Raw genomic sequence first — 16,590 nt, forward strand, 5'->3', positions numbered from 1 at the left:
ACCGAAATTCCCTGCCTATCGTGCTGCAGGTTCGTGGCTTGTAAAAAATTGCTTTTTTTGCGTAATTCCACAGTTAAAAGTTTACAACACTTTACCTTCATGGAACAGACGACGTGTATCAGGACACACAGTGAAATTGGCTCACACTGAGGACAGCTATGTGGATTTCATCTGTCAAGATAGTGCACTGTCTCACATTTCGGTGTTTGTAGATTTTTAAATAGGGCAGTAAAGGTCATGAGCCGGGCGTGATGAGCACAATAATCAGGCATCCTAATAATGCCCTCATGCGCATGCGATTTCATTCCTAGCGACTTTCGCTGAAATGAGGTTAGATCCTCATGCCATCTTTATCAGCAGTTCTGCTTATCGGGATCGCATCAACAGTTCCTTCAAACATATCGTTATGAACAACATACGTTGAGTGACATAAGTTTGATTACTAAAGGGGAAGATAATGAGGACCTGTTATAAGTACGTAAACAACGACATTCGATTTTAAGATGGCATGTTTGTTTGCTTTGAATCCAAAAGAACTTCAGCAGAGTATGGTAGTAGGCCTTAAGATTAATTACAGTATGAGCAAAACAGTGTACAATCAGTACGCCGACAGCAAGACAGTAAGAATTAATGAACTGTTGATTAATCTGTGTGCTTGGAACACCCCAAAACAATAATCAGTTGCTTGGAGTCTTTTAGGAAACTGAATGTTGTAGTTTTCTAATTCTTCTTAAACGAAAAGTATGTAACTTATATATAGCGCCAGTGTAATTGGAAATTGGAAATTTGTGGTAAGTTCTATGGGACCAAACTGCTGAGGTCATCGGTCACTAGGCTTACACACTACTTAATCCAACTTAAACTAACTTACGATAAGGACAACACACACACCTATGCCCAAGGGAGGACTCGAACCCCCGACGCCTACCCCGCGTGGTGCCAGTGCTACTTATGTAAATGAAAAATGGATGTTAAATGTGCAAAAGATACAAAAATTAAAGATTAAGGGCTGTCTCGTGGTTACTTGGAAAGTGGCCACTCACGCCAAAGTGCAACTCCGTGCAACAGGAGGTTATCGTTACAATCTCTGACCAACTTGGAGAAAATAAAGTAACGTCCGTGTCTGGTGTCCAAAGAGTTAGCATATATTTACTGCGTCTACTGAAGCCTGACGAAGTAATACACTACTGGCCATTAAAATTGCTACACCAAGAAGAAATGAAGATGATAAACCGGTATTCATTGGACAAATACATTATACTAGAACTCACATGTGATTACATTTTCACCCAATTTGGGTGCATAGATCCTGAGAAATCAGTACCCAGAACAAACACCTCTGGTCGTAATAACGGCCTTGATACGCCTGGGCATTGAGTCAAACAGAGCTGGGATGGGGTGTACAGGTACAGCTGCCCATTCAGCTTCAACACGATACCACAGTTCATCAAGAGTAGTGACTGGCTTATTATGACAAGGAAGTTGCTCGGCCACCATTGACCAGACGTTTGCAATTGGTGAGAGATGTGGAGAATGTGCTGGCCAGGGCAGCAGTCGAACATTTTCTGTATCCAGAAAGGCCCGTATAGGACCTGCAACATGCGGTCGCGCATTATCCTGCTGAAATGTAGGGTTTCGCAGGGATCGAATGAAGGGTAGAGCCACGGGTCGTAACACATCTGAAATGTAACGCCCACTGTTCAAAGTGCCGTCAATGCGAACAAGAGGTGACCGAGACGTGTAACCTATGGCACCCCATACCATCATGCCGGGTGATACGCCAGTATGGCGATGACGAATACACGCTTCCAATGTGCGATCACCGCGATGTCGCCAAACGATATCGCCAAACGATGTCGCCAAACACGGATGCGAACATCATGATGCTGTAAACAGAACCTGGATTTATCCGAAAAAAAGACGTTTTACCATTCGTTCACCCAGGTTCGTCGTTGAGTACGCCATCGCAGGCGCTGCTGTCCGTGATGCAGCGTCAAGGATAACCGTAGCCATGGTCTCCGAGCTGATACTCCATGCTGCTGCAAACTTCGTCGAACTGTTCGTGCAGATGGTTGTTGTCTTGCAAACGTCCCCATCTGTTGACTCAGGGATCGAGACGTGGCTGCACGATCCGTTACAGCCATGCGGATAAGATGCCTGTTATCTCGACTGCTAGTGATACGTGGCCGTTGGGATCCAGCACGGCGTTCCGTATTACCGTCCTGAACCTACCGATTCCATATTGTTCTAACAGTCATTGGATCTCGACCAACGCTAGCAGCAATGTCGCGATACTATAAACCGCAGTCACGATAGGCTACAGTCCGACCTTTATCAAAGTCGGAAACGTGATGGTACGCATTTCTCCTCCTTACACGAGGAATCACAACAATGGTGTCACCAGGCAACGCCGGTCAACTGCTGTTTGTGTATGATAAATCGGTTGGAAACTTTCCTCATGTCAGCACGTTGTAGGTGTCGCCACCGGCGCCCACCTTGTGTGAATGCTCTGAAAAGCTAATCATTTGCATATCACAGCATGTTCTTCCTGTCGGTTAAATTTCGCATCTGTAGCACGTTATCTTCGTTGTGTAGCAATTTTAATGGCCAGTAGTGTAGAAGCGTCTTTTGAAAGTTATTGTGATGAATGTTTATTGCCGTTCATAGAGGCAACACAAGCAGCTTTCACACTCTGGAAAAAGTCCTCGATGGTGAATGTTCATCGGAGGTGAGGGTATCATCTGGAGTGCCCCAGGGAAGTGTGGTAGATGCGCTCTTGTTTTCTATCTACATAAATGATCTTTTGGATAGGGCGTATAGCAATGTGCGGGTGTTTGCTGATGATGCTGTGGTGTGCGGGAAGGTGTCGTCGTTCTTGAGCCATTTAAACCATTTTTTGACTGCAGTACAATTTTACTGCCGCCAACTTACATTTCGCGGAAAGACCACAAAGATAAGGTAAGAGAGATTAGGGCTCGTACAGAGGCATATAGGCAGTCATTTCTCCCTCGTTCTGTTTGGGAGTGGAACAGGAAGAGACGATGCTATTTGTGGTACGAGGTACCCTCCGCCACGCACCGTATGGTGGATTGCGGAGTATGTATGTAGATGTAGATGTAGATGAAGTCCAAAAGTGGATGATAACTGCCGGACGATCATGATGATAATGAACAAGTACTTAGACTTTCCACAGATCCAGTGCTCACACTTGTGGTCCGTCATTTGTAATAATCCTGCATTCTGAAGGAACTTTGGCGGATAGGGTGGCTGAATATGAAAGCGAGACACTGTAGCTGAGGAATCTGAGCTCTGCAAATGACGGCCGCGATGAAGAAATCCCAGGAGGGAGGAGCGCGGCGCGGAGACAGCTGTAGCGCCGGCAGACTACGTGCGTTCCCACTCCGGCGCGGCAGCGGGCCGGCATTTACACGCAGGCTTTGACATTGCGGTCACGTAACAGCACCGAGCCCGCGGAAAAACCCTCCGGCGACCTCCGGCGACATGAGCGGGGCGGTACACAAGAAAATATGTAACGCACGCCGGCCGGGCCGTGCTGGCACGCGGCACTGCTTGCAAGGCAATAAATCGTGCGGCCCGGCCCACGTTTCGCCAGTGTACTGCTGGTCGCGGCCCGTGCTGTGGTGGGGTGAGTCCAGCCGCTGCCGCTGCATTAGGAAGCGGTCATTACCCACTCCGCCGCGCCGAGCCACGTGTGCACCTTTTTGTTGTCACACATCTCTCCGCGTCCTACCCACCACGACCCCACACACCCACCCACCCACCTACCCACACAAACACACACACACACACACACACACACACACACACACACACATGAACACGAGCGCGGACGAACATTCGTGGTATCACTCTTATGATGACCACAGTCAGCAATTTTCCTCTCGAATTTCCGAGGCGTTTGTTGCCCTGCCCCACGCAGTACCACACCTGCGGAAATCAAGGTCACAGCCTCCAGCACACTCCACCTGTGCCCCGAAAATCACTGTTTACTGCTCGCCTGAAGGTCGCCATTACTCGTGTTGTTGGTCTCTATTTCGACCCGCTGCTCAGTTGCTTTCGATCGTAGTTCTTTATTCGTTGGCGAGGTAATGGCTGCATCCTTTTGCGTTTATCCACTTTGTATCATAATTTGTATCGCCATTTCTGCGGCTGAAAAATATTTATTTACAACTTACGCAGCTCGCTTTTTATATCCACACCGTCGTCATAGACAACTACCCGTTGTAATTTCACGTAATTTGTTGTATATGTTTATTACCTTGTTATGCCAAACACAGATTGTGTGGCTTATTAATCTGCTGGAAAGACAGGTTTTATAATCCTACATTTACACTGTTGGATATAAAAACTGCAACACAACGAACGTCAAATTGAGATAAAGTATACTATACGCTTCGACATGGAAATGGATAGCATTTGAATACAACAGCACAAAGCAGATAGGAGCAATGCCATCTACATTATCTACGTAAGGAAATTAAATAAATGATCGTATGGCATTATTGGCCAGGAGGTAGTACGGTCGCCTACTGCAAATCTACTTGAAGTCACTTCGACGACTTGCGCTCACGACGACGAGACGAAACGACCGTGACAACACACACGCCCAGTCCCTGAGCGAAGAAGACCTACGACCCCACCGGGAATCACATCTGGGATCCCAGGATCTAGTTAGCTAACCAATGGGTTTCTCAGTCAAAAATAGCATTTGAGTGTCGTTCGTTTATGAGAAGATAGCGTTATACCTCGCGTAAGTAGGAAAAATGTCTAGCAGCACTTGTCAGAATTCGACACTGGTAGGGTTGTGGCCCATCGACACAACGGTTTATCATTCCGAGTTATTGCTGCTCGCACTGGTTTCGATCCCACACGAATATTAAAACTGTGGGTTCAGGAGGCTCACACTCAGCGCCATGCTTGATCTCAGCGGCACCGCGCAAATAGCGCCCGAGAAGACACACACATAGTTCGCCCAACAGTGCACCATCGTACATCTGTATCACGTATTTGGAGACAGGAAACAGCCTTTTTTTGCAGCAATACATGTATCCACACGCCCGTTGTGACGTATTGTGGAGTACCACGCACTGTCAGGATGGCGACCATTGTTGTGGCTTCCTAGAAGCGGCAGCAGAGCGAGGATCGTCAAGAGTAGAGCGCCCAACAACAACATCAGACATAGGAGTGGCACCATATTGTATTTTAGGTTCAGTTTCGGCTCTGCGTACAGCATCACGATGGCCGTATCCTCCCATGGAAGCTTCTAGAAAACGAGCGTTGTCATATTGCATTAGTGATCATCATACTGACGATGGTGTGGTTACCAATGTTTGCAGTTACCTACACGTTCCCAGATCAGTTGAACAATTCTTTCATCGAAGTGATGCGGAACGTGTCAGTTTACGGGATAAGTATACATTTTTAGTATTAACATTAATGAATCCACTATTTTTTAGTCCTACTCATGCAACTTAACTTAGATACCAGCTTTTTATTTTTATTTTACACAACTCGATCACCTGTAGTTCGGATAACCGGTAATTTGGACAGCAGCCATTACGTTTCTGACGTCTTAAGACTGGTGCTGTTCCTGTCTTCGAGGGTTTAGTGACTTTATCTTTCGACAACATAGGGCAAGACCGCATGTTCCTCTTACCTCGATACAGAAGGTGTTCGACTGTTGCCTTGCCCAGCACGTTCTCAGGATTCTCACCCACGGGAGATATTTGGCCATGGGTGCCGAGCGACTAGTACGGCACCACTCACCAGCCATTTCGAGTGACTGGCACCTGCGGTCGCAGGTTCGAATCCTGCTTCGGGCATGGGTGTGTGTGATGTCCTTAGGTTAGTTAGGTTTAAGTAGTTCTACGTTCTAGGGGACTGATGACCTCAGATGTTAAGTCTCATAGTTCTCAGAGCCATTTGAACCATTTGACTGGCACAGAGTTGAAGCAAACTGGATTGACATACCCGTATCTGTCATCCAAACTCGGTTACACTCAATGTCCAGTTGCCTTAGAGCCATTATTGTTGCCTTAAGTGGCAGCTCTATGTGCTTCCCTGTATACACCAAGATTCATCGTGTATTCCTACAAATATAACGTTCGCGGGTGGTGTGCCGGCAGATTCTTTATATGTGGAAAAATTTAATGTGAAAAGGTATGAAAAACATTCCAGCGATTTACAGGGGCGTTGTTTGTCATGTTACCGAACGGTTACATCGTTATGAGAATAAAACAAAAATGCTCGGTGAACTTAGTTGGGACCTTTGGAAAGAAGGAAACCAAACATCTTTTTGTGAAGCGCTACTGAAGATGTTTAGAGAACAAGCATATGTGACAAGTGCCTCCAGCATTCATCTCGCGTAACGAAAAGGTACGGTAGAGTACAGACCGTAAAGATGTTATATTGCTTCATTCGCGAGTGGAACAGGGAAGGGAAACACTAGCACTGGAATAAAGAACATGCAGTGTATAGTGGCTTGCCCAGTGTGCGTGTAGACATATTGAGGTTTTAGCAAAGGACTGAAAGCATTTACAGAAAGATTCTTCCTGGAGCCACACGCATCGGGTCGGGCAGCGTGTGGCCGCTAATGAACCTCTATAAAACTGCAAGCTCCCGCTGGACAACATTGTATCTGCATTGTGCATTTCTGGTGGACGGCCGTGTTTAGTTTCACTTTCGTTCCGAGCTGTCAATGCCAGAGAGAATCGTTGCGTGTTGCCGTGCCCTGTAATTTCAACTGGCTCTGCAGCGCCATGGTACACGGCTTTTTGCGTCGCGGCAGTAATTACAGTAGGGCGGTATCATTACCGCGGCTGTCGGCGCCGACCTGTTCCTGCTGGCCACTGACGGATTGCGCGCCCTGTTTCCTGCAGACGCCCCCGCCTCCTCCCAGGCAAACTCCTAGCTACATTCGCGACCGCTCATTTAAATAAACAATGTCAGGTGAACAGATGAGACGACTCTTAATGTGTGGTGCTCACGGGGCCAGAACGTGCCCTTCAAGCCGCAGATCACAGCACACAGACGAACTCATAAGAACTGTTCTAACCCTCACTTGAGATGAGTAGAACCCTGAGCCCTTCCCATAGAGTCTGAATCTGACGAAATGGAAACGCCATTTTCTCCACCATTTTCTCCACTCATTGAAAGGTTTTCCTGTGGAGAAGTGGTAGGCATATATTTCAGAGCAGTAGGAGGAGGGCTGAACAGATGATAATATATACTACTCGTTACCTAGCGAGATAGCGCAGTGATATGACAAGTACCTCGCGCTCAAGAGAACCAGGTTTATTCCTCATTCTGTTCAGGTTCGGTTTTTCGTGGATTCTTCCCCAGTGCGAGCTGGTGCTTCGTCTTGTAATGGTACTTGTATTACGTAACCATTGCGGCACCTCACCTCAACCTCTCGATACCAGCAATATTCTACTGTGTTTGTGTAAAGTAGTTAACATATTTCTGAGACAACATTTAGATTTGATTTCATTAATGTAGAGGTTCTTTGATACATCGATATGTTTATATTGCAATGATATTATTCTTATGTGTATTCTTTCTTTTGTCACTATGATCTTTGTAGTACTTGTAACTCTGATTTTTGGGCGCGTAAGCGGTTATGGAGAGTCAAGTCTCGGTCATCATGTTGAAAAGACGCAAATTGTAGTCAGTTTATGAAATTTGAACTTTAACAGTGAGGAAGATATTTTCAAGTATGTTTTGTAATGTGAAGTGTTGTTGCAACATTAAGTAATAAAAAAGAAGCCTAACTTAAATTCGGAATGCTGATTTCTTTTTTACATCACCATTGTCCTAACTTGCAAAAGTTTAATCTTCAAGAATGTTTATGAAACACATCTATAAAACTTTTGAATATCGCAGAATAACACCTAGGCTTCTTTGCATCCGAGCTTGGAATCATCACTACCTAGATTTTCAACGATTGAGCCATGAGTTCACAACGAGACCAGCGTGGGAAACACAAAAAGATGAGTGCCTAGTTTATCCATTATTTCATGAAATGACTTTAATAACTGTGCTCTAATGACACCTACCACATAATATAACTTTGTTGTTGCCCGAAAATGCAATATTTAGCAGCGTGAGCAACACTACAATCATAATTAATTTTTGACCTTTTTTGTGGTAGGGTTGTTAGAGCCTCTAATGACCTCGAGGTCGAAAAAACGTTAAATCGCAGTTCTTCTCCTTTTTTTTAAAAAAAAATTATGTTCACAACTGAATTTAGCCTAGTCATTAAGAGCAATTCCAAGGCATATGGTGAAGGAAACTGTGTAGCAGTGAAAATGAAAGCAAGGGAAGCCCCTTTTAGTATCGATGTACCCATTCTGTAACCATGGCGGCGGCGGAAGCACTTAAATCTATGAAGCTCTTCCGTGGCATTCTGTGGTAAAAGTACCCGTTTGAAACAAAGCCTTGGCCGATTTTGTAAAATTCAATCGATGATCACGTTCCCACTACCTACTGCTTTATGAGCGTAGGCTTTCTCGGGTGACTGTCTTTATGAGGAGGCTAGGTTATTTCAGAAAGGTAATTTATCAGTCACGCTGTTACAGGAGTACACACCTGGTTGTAACAGCACGAACAGTACATCAAAATACGTCCCTGCTCCACATATTCACTGAAATGTAACACTATTGCAAATCTGACGCCCTTGGTTGCGGTGCTCACTTGATTACTCCGATAAGCACCGTAACAAGCACTGCAAGCACCATAGATTAACAGATTTTGATCAATGGTGTATTAGTTCGCCAAGCTTTTGGGCCATCAGCGTCCTTACATAAGACGAATGTGTTTAGGACCGCTTAATACAACAATCAAACAATAAACAACATACTGAATCAAGGACGGCCATAAGAGAAAGAAATATGATTCAAATGGCTCTGAGCACTATGCGACTCAACTTCTGAGGTCATCAGTCGCCTAGAACTTAGAACTAATTAAACCTAACTAACCTAAGGACATCACACACATCCATGCCCGAGGCAGGATTCGAACCTGCGACCGTAGCGGTCACGCGGTTCCAGACTGAAGCGCCTAGAACCGCACGGCCACACCGGCCGGCCAGAAAGAAAGAGTCATGTGCAATTGATGGCTGATAGATACCGATGATCTTAATAATAACGAGCGTGTGTGCAGTGTAGTGTCATGTTTGTACAGCTAAGAGAGAACTGGAAAGTTGAAACCTAGTACTAGCAAACAAACTACTGCTCCTGAATAGCACCAAGGGGGCCGCCGAACTTAATGTCCCCGTGCGACAGACGTAGCATCATGAACGTTGTCACGTGCCCTTATTACATACGACACTACATAGGGTTTTCGGTTTCAATCCAGTAAGACCGTGCAGAGTCTGGTGATGAAGTTAATCAACACCGGTCCTTTCTTTGACGGACAAACACAGTTCTTCCATCTTCAAGATTCGCACTGGCTACCTGCGAGTCGAGTGCCACAGCAAAGGCCTGCGCTAGCGACTCGGCAACCGAGATGAATAACAGTGAAAGATAGCTGTCGATAAAAGCATTACAAAACAGCAGGACAAAACCACATGAAAGTGACAAGATTACTTTGACTGGGGGAACACTTAATAACGCTGCAATAATCTGAAACCACCCTTTATTTTAGGAAGGAAGCAAACCACACAAATCCTTAAAACACGCATTTAAAGTAACTGGCAGGCTTCGTGAGGAGTAGCAAAACCAATTAATTAAGAACAGCGAGGAGAAAAATTTTGCCTCTGAACCATTATGTCAAAAAACAGTCTCATTTCCACACAGAAGAAAAATAAACACTTCAGGAAAAATGTTAATAACTTCCAATGACGTAGGGCTAATACCGTGTAACACCTCTCCCATCCTTGATCATCGCGTCAACTAGTCGATGAAGAGACTGGATTAGTTTTTTTCAGATATTCTATATTGCAGCTGATGCCACACATTGACGATCGCCGATAAGAATCCGCAGAACTATCAGATTGTGGGCACGTTGGTTGATACGTTTCATTCGTCATTCCAAATAGTACCAGACGTTTTCTATGACATAAATATTGAGCCATTTAGCGAGCCAATAGAGCTGCGATAAGGTGACTGCCTCAGCGTTCATCAAATCAGGAACCTCTGAGTGCAATCCTGTAAACAAAGCTGTTGTCATCCTGGAAGACGGGATAGTTCACAACATACACTTCATGTATATGCAAAGCATGCGTAACATTTGCACACTAAAATTTTGAAACAAAAAACCTGGTTCATGTTCACGCTATCTTGAACGAGTGGGCCCATGTCACGCTATGAAAATTACTACCGAAAAACGCAGAAAATCGCTTCCTGCTTTAGGTAAGCCCTCCACGCATTGAGGCTTATACTCCTTATTCGAACGTCGGAGCAGTCGACACTTTGCATCATTTTAAAAGAGGTAAAATCGCGATTCATCGGACCACATTACAAGGCTCTATCCAGTCACTGTCCAGTTTTTTTGCTGTTTGGCATACTGAAGTCAGCTTTAAGTGCCACTGTCAAGAAAGACGTTTTCCGAGGTACCCGATTCCAACCCTCCACTGCACACAGTTCACCTCGCAAAGTTAGTTCGGAAGCTGGATGAGGTGGACCTGCATTCATTGACAGCAGCGATCCCTGTCGTGTTTGACAAAATGTGACACTCGATTTCGCTCCATGTCGATTAAGATCTTTTTACGACCACTGTTCTCAGGTCGCATTACATGGCTCGAGGGGTACCAGATGCCTTGCAGACTCGCCTTCAGATACCGATAGATCTAGTAACTTCATTCACAGTATGCTCACGGGCACGTCGAAACACGATATCTTCTTTCTGTCATTTTGTCAGATCTCTACGTCGACTCCTGTTGCGCTGGTTACAATAAATCATACTGATAAAGTTTTAATCTTGGGTAGTTAATTACTTTTTTTAGTTTATTTGCCGTTATACAATGAAATCCCACCACCATAGTACCACTATAGGAGCCACAACAAAACGTAGCAGCCCATCTCCACTACATCAGTGGGCCAGCTATCTTATTATGGCTTCTCTAGCGCGGGAATTTCTGTGTGCCTGCAAACAAACTAAAAAATTAATTGGATAACTTTATTTTTGACATAACAATTAAACTTTCATGAGTAGTCTCAGTACAACCGACTGGCACATACACCCCACCTCACTAACATGATTTATGTTTGTGGTGGAGTGTTCCATAACCGTCTGGTAGCAGTCCTACAACATCTACAGATTCCCTAAGAGATCAAATTGCTCTTTAACCGAGATGGCTTGTATTTTGTCCTCTGAGTTGAGCTTTCAGTCCTCCGCTTTTTAAAACTACTACCCAATTGAAAGTTCGGGTATTTTTCATAGGACTGTTCTCCCACAAAAGAAACCAAACAATAGAAATTGGATAAAGAAAAACTTACATTGTGAATAATTACGAATATAAATAGATAAATATCTTTAATTAGTAAAAAACTCTATTGAAAAAAATATAGTGGATTTTGACGTTATTTCGAACTTAGAGAAGAAACAAAATATAAAGTGTTACAAAAAGGCACTACGTACTGCCTTCTAAATACTTTTCGGTGAATTTGTATGTATATCTCTTCTCGAACAAACAAATGTCAGCGTTTTGTAGTTCTTTTCTGTTCTTTCAGTTCTCATCCGTGTGCTAAATTTACCATACAACCTTCATCAAGAACATCCGTTACGAACTTTCTTTTGCCCATTAATGAATACCAATATCATAAATTTGCAATGGGATTAAAGTTCAGGAAGAAGTAATTAAAAATTTGAGGTTTGCCGATGACAATGAAGTTATGTCTCAGGCGGCAAAGGACCTGGAAGAGCAGTTGAACTGAATGGACATTGAATTGAAAAGACATTATAAGATGAACATCAACAAAAGTAAAATAAGATTAATGGAATGTAGTCGAATCAAATCAGACAATGCTGATGGAATTCGGTTGGGAAATGAGACACAAACAGTAGATGAGCTTTTGTTATTTGGGCGGTAAAGTGACTGATGATGCCCTAAGCAGAAAGCATATAAAATACAGACTGGTCATTGCATGAAAAGCACTTCTGAAAAGAAGAAACTGGTATACCCCTCGGCATAAATTAAAATTTTAGGAAGTCTTTTCTAATGAATTTTTCTGGAGTGTAGCCTTGTGTAGAGGTGAAACGTAAATGAACAGTTGAGACAAGAAAAGAATAGTAGCTACGAAATGCGGTAATAGAGAAGAAAGGTGAAATTTAGATGAGGAGATCGAAAGCGTAGTGACGAGGTGCTGAATCACATCGGGGAATAATAATTGTGCCGAAGTATCACTAAAAGAAGGGGTCGGTTGGTGGGACAAATCTGGAGGCATCAAGAAGTAGTCAGTTTGGTAACTGGAGGGCGGGGAGTGGAATGTGAGGGGTAAAAATTGTAGAGGGAGACCAATACTTAACTACAGTTCGTGAATTGAAATGGACGTAAGTTGCAGCAGTTATGTAGAAATGAAGAGGCTTGCATAAGACAGACTAGCTTGGAGAGTTCCTTCAAACCGGTCTTCGGACTGAAGACACCAACATTGTTGATACTACTCGAAAATTCCGACTTTTTGCATTATGGGTAGTGTCGCACAACCTGGTTTTAGCGAGTAGTCTTAGGCTAACGGAAGTGACGTGTTGACTTCCATCTAGTGCCAACAGTAACCTATTGACTGTGACGCTTCCTTCCGTTTCGTTCTCGCCCAGTGTGAATCGGCCTTGACACACCAGTTAACCGCATCCACTGACAGCCCAACTGGCATCAGAGCTTCGTGCAGATGGCAGCCGGCAGTTTGGTGACGGAGGGATGTGTGGGGATAAAAACGGCATAAGGATACCAGTGATTCTATACAGCAACCAGGTTCATAGTGGTGCAGGTTACAGTAGCTATGCAGAGGTAAAGAGGTTTTGCACAGTGCAGATTCTCATGGAAAGCTGCACCAGCCTTCGGACTGAAGACGACAGCAACATCTTTGTTAGATCCTTCTTTCTGATGCTACATTCCGACTTTTTGCATCACTTATAGTGGCTCAGAACTTAATTTTCATTTTTCAGCTCTGAACCAAGAGAAGTCTGGCGTGAACGCAACTCCAGTTGTGATACTTGAACGCTTCAGGACTGCAACCCGATGGTCGGCCATGGTAGCCGAGCGGTTCTAGGCGCTTCAGTCCGGAACCGACCGACTGCTACGATCGCCGGTTCGAGTCCTGCCTCGGGCAGCCAGTTGGCAGATTTTTTACATATTTTTCAAATTTGTGTATACGGTTGCTGCAAACGTCAGCTACGTTCAAAGTTGTAGGCTTCTCACCTGAAAATGGTTGTATGATTGTCAGCCGAAATAACGTGGTAAGACGTCAAGTCGTTTGGCTGTAATCCCGAAACCCCATTGAACACCTCCATTTGACTGTGGCGTTGCCTCACGTTGCTTTCCGTTGACGTACAGTGGTGCATCGACCTCCAGCCATCAATTAAACGCAAGTTCTGAACAGCCCTACTAGAGACAGACCTTGGCCCAGGTTGTTGTTGTTGAGATCTTCAGTCCAGAGACTGGTTTGACGCAACTCTCCATGCTATTCTGTCCTATGCAAGATTCTTCATCTCCCAGTACCTACTGCAACCTACATCCTTCTGAAACTGCTTAGTGTATTCATCTCTTGGTATCCCTCTACGATTTTTACCCTCCACGCTGCCCTCCAATGCTAAATTTGTGATCCTTTGATGCCTCAGAACATGTCCTACCAACCGGTCCCTTCTTCTTGTCATGTTGTGCCAAAAACTCCTCTTCTCCCCAATTCTATTCAATATCTCCTCATTAGTTATGTGATCTACCCATCTAATCTTCAGCATTATTCTGTAGCACCACATTTCGAAAGCTTCTATTCTCTTCTTGTCCAAACTGTTTATCGTGCATGTTTCACTTCCATAGATGGCTACAGTCCATACAAATACTATCTGAAACGACTTCCTGACACTTAAATCTATAATCGATCTTAACAAATTTCTCTTCTTCAGTAACGATTTCGTTGCCATTGCCAGTCTACATTTTAAATCCTCTCTACTTCGACCACCATCAGTTATTTTGCTCCCCAAATAGCAAAACTCCTTTACTACTTTAAGTGTATCATTTCCTAATCTAATTCCCTCAGCATCACCCGACTTAATTCGACTACATTCCATTATCCTCGTTTTGCTTTTGTTGATGTTCATCTTATACCCTTCTTTCAAGACACTGTCCATTCCGTTCAACTGCTCTTCCAAGTCCTTTGCTGTCTCTGGCAGAATAACAATGTCATCGGCGAACCTCATAGTTTTTATTTTTTCTCCGTGGCCCAGGTGGCAGCTGTCAATTTGGAAAAGTTTGGGGTCTAGTGTGAAACCCTCTAGTCGTCTCTAAGGTTATGTTGCGTTCCGTTTCGTTGACGACCAGTGTGAATCGATCTGACTGGTCAGTTACCCACATCTGCTACACAGTCCTGCTGGAGACGCGTGGCAGCCGTCATTAAAGGCACCGTTGCGCAGCCCCGCAGGTCGCCCCTCGAGGCCAGGTCGGGACCCGGCGGTCGCTGCGGGTAGGGTGTGGCGGGTCTTCGGCCTCGGTGTTCCTCTGCCTCTGCCACGCAAAAAGCGGGCGCGCGGCGCGACTCCGTGGTGCCGTTTTTTGGCAGGCCGGGCCTTCCTTTCGTGGGGGCCGTGCCCGGCGCGGCCCGGCCGGCATCCGGTCCTCCCGCGTTCCCACGTGGCCTCCTGCGCACGCCGCGCCTCTTTTTGCCGCCTGTTTTCCTTTGCGTCCGTTCTATTCATAGCATGCAAGAAGTGCCTACTGAGCGACGAATCCTCCCGCTCTTCCTCCGGCGTCTCCGTACTCTTCGAGGCGCCGAGTGCTGGTCATGTCCGCCGGCACCTGTTCGTACTCCGACGCTGTCGCTCTGTTCCGTCAACAGCTGGTGCCCACAGCTGAAACAACCCCCCTTTCGCGTTGGCCAGTGTTGACAGAATATTAAGGGGAGTACAGACTGGCGGAAATGGGAAGTGACCCACCATAGAGCACCAATTCAATATTTATCGAATTTTGTGTAGATGTTCCCGCGCGACGGCTACTGTCGCAGGTTCGAATCCTGCCTCGGGCATGGATGTGTGTGATGTCCTTAAGTTAGTTAGATTTAAGTAGTTCTAAGTTCTAGGTGACTGATGACCTTAGCAGTTAAGTCCAATAGTGATCAGAGCCATTTGAACCATCGCAGGCGCTCCTCTCTGTGATGCAGCGTCATGGGTAACAGCAGCTATGGTCTCCGAGCTGATACTCCATGCTGCTGCAAACGTCGTCGAACTGTTCGTTGTTGTCTTGCAAACTCTATTGACTCAGGGATCTAGACGTGGCTCCACGATCCGTTACAGCCATGGGGATAAGATGCCTGTCATCTCGACTGATAGTGATACGAGGCCGTTCGGATCCAGCAGAACCCACCGATTCCATATTCTGCTAACAGTCATTGGATCTCGGCCAACGCGAGCAGCATTGTCGCGATACGATAAACCGCAATCGCGATAGGCTACAATCCGACCTTTATCAAAGTCGGAAACGTGATGGTACGCTTTTCTCCTCCTTACACGAGGCATCACAACACGTTTCACCAGGCAACGCCGGTCAACTGCTGTTTCTGTATAAGAAATCGGTTGGTAACTTTCCTCATGTCAGCACGTTGTAGGTGTCACCACAGGCGCAAACCTGGTGTGAATGCTCTGAAAAGCTAACCATTTGCATATCATAGCATCTTCTTCCTGTTGGTTAAATTTTGCGTCTGTAGCACGTCATCTTCGTGGTGTAGCAATTTTAATAGCCAGTAGTGTATTCACGTCGTAAACAAGCCGAGATGGTGTTGGTGTAAGGCAAAACAGATGGAAACGGTCGAGCGGCAGCACAGCTATATTAAAACAAGTACATCACATAACATTCCAAGCCCTTTTTGGGCGTCTGTGTGATCATGGGTCCTTTTAGACAGACGAACGTACAGGGAGGGGCGGACTGTGCGTACACCAGATTTGAAGGATCGGTTCTGTACTTTCATGGGCATCCTGCACGACAAGCGCTGCTATCCCAATCACTTGTAATACCATGGAGGCCACTTTGAACATGGTGATGATTTTCAAATACAGTGTTATCTTCGCCATACCTATTGCTGACAGTTATAAACTTCTGTATTTCGGTAATCAATGTGGGCAAAATGTATCATTACATTATATTGGTCCTTCCACTTGACGCAGATTTGTTTATTCCTCAAGAGACCGGTCAACGGCATTGTGTAATAAAAGACGAAAGGGACTACACTGGTTTTCTCCGGTAATTGCACTTGATAAACAGCGCAGTTCGGTCGACACAACGTTACAAACACTTGTACGAAAAGCAAATCTAACCTGTGCAAAAAGAAAAGGTTCACATTTAAATAGCCTTCTATAGAAAGACAAAGGCTTGGTTATAAGACACTGGGCTTGTTCTCGGTACTCTCTGGCTTTAAACTACTTCAA

General features: G+C 45.1%; 1 protein-coding gene across 1 annotated transcript in view; it reads left to right on the forward strand.

The window, feature by feature from the left end:
* LOC126262319 (follistatin) overlaps positions 1–16,590 on the forward strand; it is an 809,720-nt gene that overhangs the window by 372,593 nt on the left and 420,537 nt on the right. The gene's annotated exons all lie outside the window — the stretch shown is intronic.

Source organism: Schistocerca nitens, chromosome 6 (assembly GCF_023898315.1).
Source record: "Schistocerca nitens isolate TAMUIC-IGC-003100 chromosome 6, iqSchNite1.1, whole genome shotgun sequence".
NCBI classification, from domain to species: Eukaryota; Metazoa; Arthropoda; class Insecta; order Orthoptera; family Acrididae; genus Schistocerca; species Schistocerca nitens.